At 39.6% G+C, this 9,901-nt stretch overlaps 1 protein-coding gene across 2 annotated transcripts in view; it reads left to right on the top strand.

Moving 5' to 3' along the window:
- Positions 1 to 9,901, top strand: part of ATXN7 (ataxin 7) — a 132,544-nt gene that overhangs the window by 559 nt on the left and 122,084 nt on the right. The window contains exon 1 of one of the 2 annotated variants that reach the window (XM_043885952.1): positions 24 to 291. The exons of the other annotated variant lie outside the window; for it this stretch is intronic. The gene's annotated coding sequence lies outside the window, so the exon portion shown is untranslated. Of the gene's footprint in view, positions 1 to 23; positions 292 to 9,901 lie in introns of those variants that run through there. 2 annotated transcript variants of the gene reach the window in all.

Here is a 9,901-nt window from a genome sequence, read left to right as displayed (position 1 = left end):
AGATTTTCAAAAACTGTCCCCATCTTAAGGGGAAGTCGAAAGTGAAGGGAGAGGGAGGTGCTCAATGAGAAATGTTGACTAGCGTCTAGTTACACATTTCCGGAGCACACTGCCGGAGATACTGGCATCTCTTCCCAAAAGTCACTTTGATTCAACTTCGATGAGCTTCTCGCAAATGGCAACATTTCGATGGTGAGGGGCGAGAGGAAACGGGCAGCAGTCCGGCTGATTTCATCTCCACTGGGGTGGATTCAGTGAGCCCCAAGAAGCGGGTCTGAGTTTTCAATCCAGGTTTGATATTATTGAGTTATTTTCCAATATTTCTGCTCCCTCCCAAGTACCCTGCTTCTTCGGGATGAAGCTCTTATGGAAGACGGATTTGGTTGTTTCAGTTTCCTTAGTCAAATTGAGTTCTTTCTCCTGGTTTTCTCTGTTTCTGAGAGGAAGAACTGTACATGCAAATATGTGACAGTGAAGGGTGTATCACCTGTAGCTAGAAATCAGTATGCATAAAATTTTATTCACATATATGAAGTAAAAACTTTAATAATGCTCATCAACAGTGCTCTAAAAAGTTAGCACCTGTGACTTTTAACACAAAGGAAAAAAAAAAAAAAAAAAAAAGGAAGCAAGTTACCTTGAGTGAATATTTTGAGGTATAACTTGCTCTCCCCCACAGTGCGAAATCTCTCCTGGCTTTAAACTAATACTAGCATAAATTCTGACTGTGCATGAGTTCGTTCATTTTTTGGTTTAGAGGGAGAGAAGACACTAACCAAAAGGGGAATTACTTTAAATCTTAAGTGCTACACATTGTAAATTTCAGGCATCAACTACTTGTCTGTCTCAGGTGGCATTTTGGCGGTAATCATTGTTTAAAAAGTAACTGTCCAGCGGTGAAATGATGTTCTTTTTGAGTTACTTATTATTTGGCGTTATCGTCATAATACTGATTTGGAAACAGTATCTAGTGACTTGAAGTAACCTTAACTGTTGTTTATGGGAAAGTGTCTCTGCCTCCTCTAAGTTAAATTTTCAGGAGTCAGTGTATCCTTCAGTCACAGATGGAGTCCTGACCAAACACTAACTAAGTTCGTTTTGTATTTTGTTGGGCAGTGTCAGAAATTTTCTGAATCAATCAGACCAAGAAAGATGGAAAGACTTTAAAGTTTGAGGTATACCTGAAGCTAAACATCCCTGAACATTCTTGTCTCAGGTGGTGGTGCTTAAGCCTTTTTGAACTTCATGAGGCTGAAGAAGCAGATTTTTTAACTTAATTGGCAATTGCATTGACACAGATCTTTTGTGTTAAACATTTAAGAATTATTTTAATCACCTTTTCTTCATCTCATATATAGTGAGAGAACATCTTTTAATAAATCTTACAAGTGGTCTTTTATACAATTTATTATAAATTAATATATTCATGAATGTTAAAGTCGAAGACACTCAAGCTGTAGTCCATACTAACATTTCTTCCTTTCCTAGGAAAATCTCCATGAACAGAAAGAGATTGTAGATTTTAAACTCTAACAAAACTAAAAAAAAAAAAAAAACTCTAACAAAACTGACATGGACTTTGGACATATATGGCTTTAGGTTTGGGGCTTTACTCAAGTTATTAGGTTCGTTTTTTTGAGAGTATGAGAGTCTAGTTAAGAAAGTTTCTTTGAGTATTTATTTAATATTAGCCTCTGAAACTCTAAAAGATGATGAGAGAGCTAGCTATGTGGTCTGTACCCTGATCCTGTAAAATAGGCCATCCTGTGTTTTGCTTTCAGAGCAAGGATTATCCTGGGGTCTGTGAATCTCAAGGGGTCATGAATGGGCTTCAAGATATTCCTGAACCCCCTAGAGTTGTGACCTAAACTTTTGTGTGTGTGTGTGTGTATTTTTCTGAGGAGGGGGCTAGAGTTGTTTTATAAGAGAGAGCCTGAGCCCCCTAATTATAGATATGTGTTTTTATTAGGTAAAATGGGAGTTAGAAGAATTAAGAGAAAAAATAAGAAAAAAATAGATCTTTCTGCTTAATACTTGCCTTTTAAGTTGTCTTTAACCTAGTCATGTGGCCTTAGAGGTACAGAAGCGCTGCCATTTTGTTCCCACAGCAAAGTGTTGTCTGCCAATTGATAAACCATGCACCGCAGAAAGGTCTTGACAGTGCTAGTCCTGGGTGCGTTGTAGCTGTTTTAAATTATGTTTAAACATTTAGACTGAATAGATGAATGGTGGATAAGCAGAGGCTTGAGCTCGGCTCCCCAGCTCCTGGGGAGAGTGGTTCATTCAGCCCCCCTCTCTTACTGCTCTCAAGCAAAGATTTTGGAAGAAATGAATTGTATTTTTTTCTTTAAACACTGATGGAAGAGAGTATTATGGGGGCAGGTGAATAAAATGCTCAATGACATAAAAAGGAACTTGCTTCCACTGTTCCTGTGGTCGTTCCCTTTTCCTCTCATTTAGTCCTGGTGAGCATTTTTGTCCTGGGCTTTCAAGTTGGAGAGTGGTTGGAAACACAGGCTTTAGAGTGGAACCTGGATTTGATCCCCATTTCCTGAGCCAACCAGCCTCTCTGAGTCTAGACAAGATGACCATTCAGTGAGATAATAAAAGCAAAAGGCTTTGCTCAGCCCTAGGCTCCTAGTAAGTGCTCGAAGGTGGTAGCCATTTTGAGGATGGTTTTCTTCTCATCTGTAAGAGGTAGCTAATACATTCGTTCAAAGAGAAAATCTTTAATCATACTCATTCCCACATAAACCTTCTGGGACCATCCTACTTTCAACTCAGGAAATCCTTGCACATCTTTCTGGTTACTGTGGGCAGTTACCTCTGCATCTGTAGGACCTATTAGACCTGTCTGCTGTTCTTAGCAATGGGGTTGCATTGTCTGTTAGGCTGGCAGGTTATTCCTAAATCCTGGTTATGTCTCAGCCAAACTAATAGGCGTGCATCAATGTTCAGAGCTGTGAACCATTCGAAAGTGACTGGACTTTATGGCCTAGAACAGAGATCAGCAAACTTTCTGTAAAGGATGAGACAGGATGTTGCTGGCCACCTGAGCGCCTGTCACACCTACCACCTCCATCAGTTCATGGAGAAAGCAGCCACAGAAAAAAAATGAGTGGGCATGACTGTGTTCCGGTAAAACTTTGTGGACACTGATGTTTGAATTTCATTTAATTTTTATATGCCATGAAATATTTTTAAATTTTTTCAACCGCTTAAATATGTTGTGTACTGGCAGTGGCTCATGGCATGTACAGGCAGAGGCTGGATTTGACCTGTACGTGGGCCACAGTCTCCTGACCCCTTGCCTAGAAGAATGTTAGTCCTGTAGTTTTGTGGCTTCACCAGGCAGCCCTGCCCCCTGCCATTTGCTTTCTCAAGAATTTAGTATTTTTGACATGGAGGCTTTATCTCCTGCCCCCATTGGCCTCATTAGCAAGAGACTCCAGTAGGTTAGTTGTTATTAGTTACCCTGTGTGGCCTTCCCTCCTTAGCACACACATTGTATTCATCAGTAAATTATTTATTGCTAAAAATGTTCTCACCTTGCCCAGTTTTCTGTAGAAATTGATGATTAAGTCCTGTCTTGTGTGATGGTTTTGACGAGAATCAGTGCTTTTGGAGCTGTCTTAAGCTCAAGTTCCTGTCACCCTCTTTGTGCCCTGGCTGTTGTTCAGTTGCTGAGTTGTGTCTGACTCTTTGCCACCCCACGGATTGCAGCATGCCAGGTTTCCCTATCCCTCACCATCTCCTGGAGTTCTCTCCACCTCATGTCTGTTGAGTCTGTGACACTTTCCAACCATTTCATTCTCTGTCACCCCCTTTTCCTGCCCTCAGTCTTTCCTAGTATCAGGGTCTTTTCCAATGAGTGGGCTTTCGCTACAAAAGAGCAGACTGTGCCCTGGAGGGGAAGTAATTGATACTAGGCCCTCAGGCTGCTTAGGTGACACCCTTACCTGTAGGCAGCCTGCCCCACCCTCCTCTGCATGATGTTTGGTTAAATGAAACACCCAGAGATTCCTCTAGTGTTCTAACCCCTGGAGACTAGCTCCAGGATTGGTGTGTTCTGAGCATTTAGATGTCTGCGTCTGTGTGTAATTTCATCTGGCCGGCCCTGAAGCTCTGAGAGTTGCTTCTTCTAGTTTTTGCCTTTTTACTCTCTTGACCCTTTTCCCTGGGCCTTTTTATTGGATGCAGAATTGGTGAATTGGTGGCTGCTATAATTGATCATTATAATTTTTTTTTTGCTTCTCTTCCTACCTTTTTTAGAATTCTCTACTAATTGCTTCTTTTACAGCAAATACATTATTTTCAGAGTTTTAACTTTTCAAAACAACACTATACTGAAAATAAAACCCACATATTGGTTACTTTAGTGTTTTCCCCCTCCAGATGTAAACCTAATGCAATTTGATCAGAGGCGTGAATTGACATTTTAGACATTTAGAGATAAATTGCAGTTTTAAAGTTTCTTGGCCATTCAATCTGAATATTAGAAATTTTACATTATTATTCTTAACATTTAAGGGTTTCCTTCTTTTTAAAAAAAAAGGTTAATTTGGTACATATTTTCTGGATGACACTTGGGGCAGTGTAAATCCAGAGTCATGGAATGGGAAGCTGAAGTGTAGGAATTTATCTTAAAACAAAGGTGCATAAGTGTTTTTGTAATAGCAAAACATAGAAAGTAATCTGAATGCCTATTAATAAAGGCTTGATTAAGTCATTTAGAGCCTGCCCATACAGTAAAATACTGAGTGGTCTTTAAACAGGATATTGCGGGTTGATATTTATTGACATGGGAATGTTGTTTAAGAAAACAGAGAATAGCATGAAAATATGTTTAATGTGTAATTTTTAAGGTGGAAAAAAGCCCTGTATTTAGAAACCTAAAAGGATCTGGAAACACCAAATACTAATAGGAGCTGATTATCTCTAGGGAGTAATAATTGTGATGATCTTTTTCCTTTATGTTTTTGTCATTTTTTTTTTCAGCTACCATGTGCTGCTTTTATAATTAGGAAAAAATGATAACATTATTATTAAAGAATAAACATGCAGATTAAAAACATCTCGTACTTGTGGCTGATTAAGGCCTCATTCCCCAAGATGACCATTCCCCTGTTGTATTGAATGAGAAGTGAAATAGGCTTTCTCATATATCTTTAAAAATGTTTTCTATATTAGTAATAAGCAAGAATATTTTCCAGACTCTTCCAACAGGAAAGAAAAGAAATTCCTTATAGGACTAAATAAATATCAATTTCATAAGTAAGTCGTATGTATGGAGGGAACATAGGCTAGTGGTTACAAGCATGAGCCTCGGCACTTGGTATGTTGCCTCTGTCCAGTTAGACCTCAGTCTCCTCATCTGTAAAATGTGCTGATACCTTGATAAACTGTTGTGAAGGTTAAATGAGGTAAGTGCTTAGCAGAGTGCCAGGTACTAGCAGTGACTCAGGAGGAAGAGGTGGGAGGGGTGAGGTGTGATGGTGACAGTAGAGCTGCTGCTGATGACATTAGCTACAAGTATTTCCCCCTTCTGGATGTAGGTTTGCATGAGGGCAGAGCCTTGCTGGCCACATGCAGCAGCCTGAACCCTCTCACCAGACCAGGTCCCTTGGCCAAGACAGGCACGTGGTCTGGTTTCACCCAGTCATGCTCCCTTTACCCTCCTATCACTATCAAAAAAAGAAGGAAAAAAAATAGAGTGCTCAGAGGCTCACGGGCGTAGAGTTGGTACTGTTTCAATATCAGTAGTTGTTGAACAGAAGGTGACCTAAAGCAAGCATTTTCTCTAGATAGTGTGTGGTGAATGTCTTGAGTTCTCTAGTTTTTAAACGTAGCCATTTTGCTTCATCTTTCTTCTCTTAGTCACCTTCAATTGCTGTGTCCTTGTGGTGTAGCTATGATAATTTGAGAAAATTTTCTCTTTATTTTCACTGGAGTCAGCTTGTCCATGGAGTACATTCTGCCTCCTGCCTGATCCTCTGTGTTCCAGCTGAGGTGCATTTCATTGTTTCTGTGTAATCAGAAATGCGGACCTGACTGCAAAATGTGTAAGAAGTGTAAAACCACATCTAACTGTGATGTGGTTATTTGGAAACACTGGAGTGTTGAGTTCCTTCCTAGGAAACTGTAAGCTCTGCATGGAATAAAAGAGTGTAGACATATTATGATTTATCTATTGCTGAGTAATAGCAACCTACTCCAAAACTTGGTGGCTTAAAACAGTGATCATTGTTTTGCTCACAGTTGGGGCAGGGCATCTTCCACAGGTCTTGCCTCGTGTGAGGTCAGATCCTGAAAGTTAAAGCAAGTTAATCTCTATACCGGTGCTGCCTAAACCTCCTTGCTAAAGATATTTGCATGGGACAGGGAGAGAGTGAGAAGTGAGAAGAGGCACATTTTTAAAAATCTCAAAAGAAAAACCCAGGGTCTTTAAATTCTGCATTTATTTTGTATTCTCCATGATTATGCCTGTGTTTTGCCATAACCTTAATAGGCTAAATTACTTGCCAGTCAAATTTTCTCTCCCAAATCTTTGAGAAAATTGATTCTTGTCAACTCAAAATAATAACTAATCAGTTTAAAATCCTTGGCTGTAAGCAACAGAAACTAAATCTGGCCACTTTAAGAAAAAATGGAGGTTGCTGGAGGATGCGGTGTAGCTTCCAGCATTGACAGTAGAACTGAAGAACGAGGCCTTAGGATGGATCAGATCCAGGGCAGCCTCAGGGATTTAGGTAGCAGAAGGACTCAGTGGAGAATGTCCTCAGGGTGCCAGGCTTCATAACTTCTCCAGTTGTTTTTAACCCGTCTCCCTACTAAGTGTATTGCTCAGACTCAGACAGGGTGCTGGCAGGTGCCTTGGTTCCTGCCTCACCAAGAAAGTGCCTGTTGGGCCAGTTGTCATTCCTTAGCAGGGGGACTGGATGCAGGGCTGGGAAAACCACAGATGTCCACAGTCCGAACATCTGTGGGTCTCTCTGTGGGTTACTTTGTGCATCATCTATCACATTTAATATATGCAACTCTTCTCTCCCTCCCAACCCTGTATGCCTCTTAAACCTCAGTTTGAGACCCATTCTTGTGGCTCCACACCACCAGTTTCTGCTTCAGCTAATCAGCACTTACCTCTCTAAGTGCAGTAGTGAATGTATCTATCCATTTCTTACGTGGTGATCTTTTATAAAATACGCATTTCACTTGTATTTTAGAAGGAAAACGCATGGACTGTCACTAAACTGTTTTTTGGTAAAAGAGTCCCTGTTAAGAACATTTTTACCCAGCGCATAGCAATCCCTTTAGGACACAGTGAGATACACACTGTTATTCTCTGCACTAAATGTTTCACACTGTTGTGTGTGTGTTTCTCTTCTTGAAGTGTCTAGCTGCTTTCACTGCATCCTTCCTAATACCTTAAGCATTTTAGACCTTCCAGATAAGTTGAAGGCTCACCCTATATAGCCTTTAGAATATGAGTTAAATCATGGTTCAGTCAGTAAAATGTGCAATACAAGGTGATTTTATTCAGAGCATTTTCACATATTTTCCTGTTTTATACTTTAATATTTTGAAAGCAGAGAACAGCATATGTCCCCTGCGTTTTTATGAGAATATGGTTTAGAAAAGGCAAACAGTTACCCCTGCTATGTATGAGTTTGGGCAAGAGGACCCCTGCGTGCTTTGACCCCTGTGCCTTTGTGGAGGGTGGTGTTAGAATAGTGGATTACCAACTGAAGAAGCCCTTTTTCTGGTTTTCCAGAGTCCCAGGCTGACCTGGAGATGGTAAGCCGATGAGGACCCTCTGTTTTACTGGGGGGATACTGGTTTGTGGTGGAGGTACCTAATAGTCACCTTGCTCCTTTGCAGCTGTTTTTGTTTACTCTTGCTTTGGAGTCCCAGGATCTTTTTATTTCCCCATAGATAACCAGTCAAGGAGCCGATTTACCCCACCTCTTCTTCCCATGATTAGCTGGTTTTGAAGTACCTCTTGGAGCCCTTCAGTCTGGCCTTTTTTACTTCCTCAGGGTGTAATTACCACCTTTGGTGTAGTCATTTGTCCTCCTCCCAACCCCTGGACTCTTCTTTTAAATGATCTGCTCTGTTTTCTGCTGTTCAGGTCCATCACTACATGAAATTTTGAGAGGAGCCCTTGACCCTTTCATTTAATTAAGGTCTCCAGACTGTGTTCTGTTAACAGTTGGGCTGTATGTTAGGCCCTTTTCCCCTCAGTATTAAAATTTCATTGTCATCTGAACCATCAACATGATCATAATGGCAATATGGTGGTTTTTGTTTGGCCGGATCTTATAAACTGAGAAATCACAAGACTTTTCATGGCTTTAGAATCTCATTTTAGCATTTAACACTAGTTTTTAAATTGTCTCTCTTTTTTCCAATTTATTTCAGACACTGATTTCTACAACTTCTAAACATACTCTGTTAGCACTAGTTGAAAATGTAATTTGTCTCATGGTTTCACTTTTGCACACATTTTGAACCTTTAGAATCCTTGAACTTAATCATAAAGAGTGCTAGCAGAGTAATGCATTGAAAAATGTATATTTTTCATTTCTTTGTATTTTATTCACTTTTTTAAAAAAGTTTTAATATACTGAACACAAAAGGAGATTAAATATCCCCTCTTAGCTACTCTTAGTTGCTCTAAGAGGAGATATTTAAAACTCTATTCTCTCCTCCCTCCACTCCTCATCCTGTTGATTATTATTGTCCTGGTAGTTATAACTATAAATCATTTGAAAATCGAAGTTAGAAAAGAGACCATTTACCATAACATCAGGACAGTTTAAAAGGAATCACTTGTTCAAATTTACTAGCTTCCTGAAGCTAGTAAAGATGTTTATGGTTTCTAAGATTCCTTGTTAATTTCAACCCTACAAGACACTGAATAACACATGTTTAGCCATTATAGATTATGAAAAAGGTAGCTCCCTGAAAAGCTAGTACATACTCTAGGTTTCTGTTTACAATTGTAAGTGGCGCTGAATTGAAAAATCAGTTGTCACAGTGAACAGCAGTCATGATGCAGTAGTAGGCAGGTTTCTGAGTGTGTCTGTTGCTTTAGCTAACTGCCAGCAATGATTAGCTTTCTTTTCCAGAGATCTGGTGTCAAGTATTAATCAGCTGTAGACTGGAAAGTTTTTATTGGCTAGCATTCGTGGTGGAAGAAACACCAGTCTGTTTTTTATCTGTAGTCTCATAGCCATATCATTGCATATGATATCGTCTGTATGGTATTCTTACAAAAAGAAACAGTTCCATTTTTCATCTGTATTAGGAGCACCAGAGAGTATGAAAATAGTGAATTTTGAACTTGAAGAATCTAAATTGTCTCAAGTTGTGATGCATCCCAGAAAAAAATTTGCATGTTAAACCCAATTTCACATGCTGGTGTTTACATTGTGAACCAGTTCTTCATTTGAAAACATGGTTCATAAAATGATTGTACTATTGAAAGTCTTAAAATACACAAAAGCCCAGAAACATCATTTGGATTTTGAGTTTCAAGAATTACATAAACTTGATTCCTATGGAAAACTAAAATTCCAGAATCCATATAGGGTTTTTGTTTAATCATTTTTTTTTCAAGATCGCAGGAATCATAGGTGTTTGTAAAAACTTGGGGAATTTCTCAAATACACAGAAGGACACAGAAGTTACTCACGTTTCTACTACCTAGAGATACCACTGTTGACATGTGATGTGTAGCCACACAGCTGCCTAGAGAGTTTTCCAATAAAATGTTCTCTGACATGAACACCTCAGAGTAACAAATATTAGAAATGGATATACGCAGTGAGAACCAAGTTTTCTTCATCCCACTGCATTTCAGTGTTACTCTCAGGCTGAAGAGAGGGGCTTCCCTGCTGGG

This window comes from Cervus elaphus, chromosome 24, assembly GCF_910594005.1.
Source record: "Cervus elaphus chromosome 24, mCerEla1.1, whole genome shotgun sequence".
Taxonomy (NCBI): Eukaryota; Metazoa; Chordata; class Mammalia; order Artiodactyla; family Cervidae; genus Cervus; species Cervus elaphus.
Note: the sequence above shows the minus strand (reverse complement) of the source record. Positions and strands in the feature narration are given on the sequence as shown.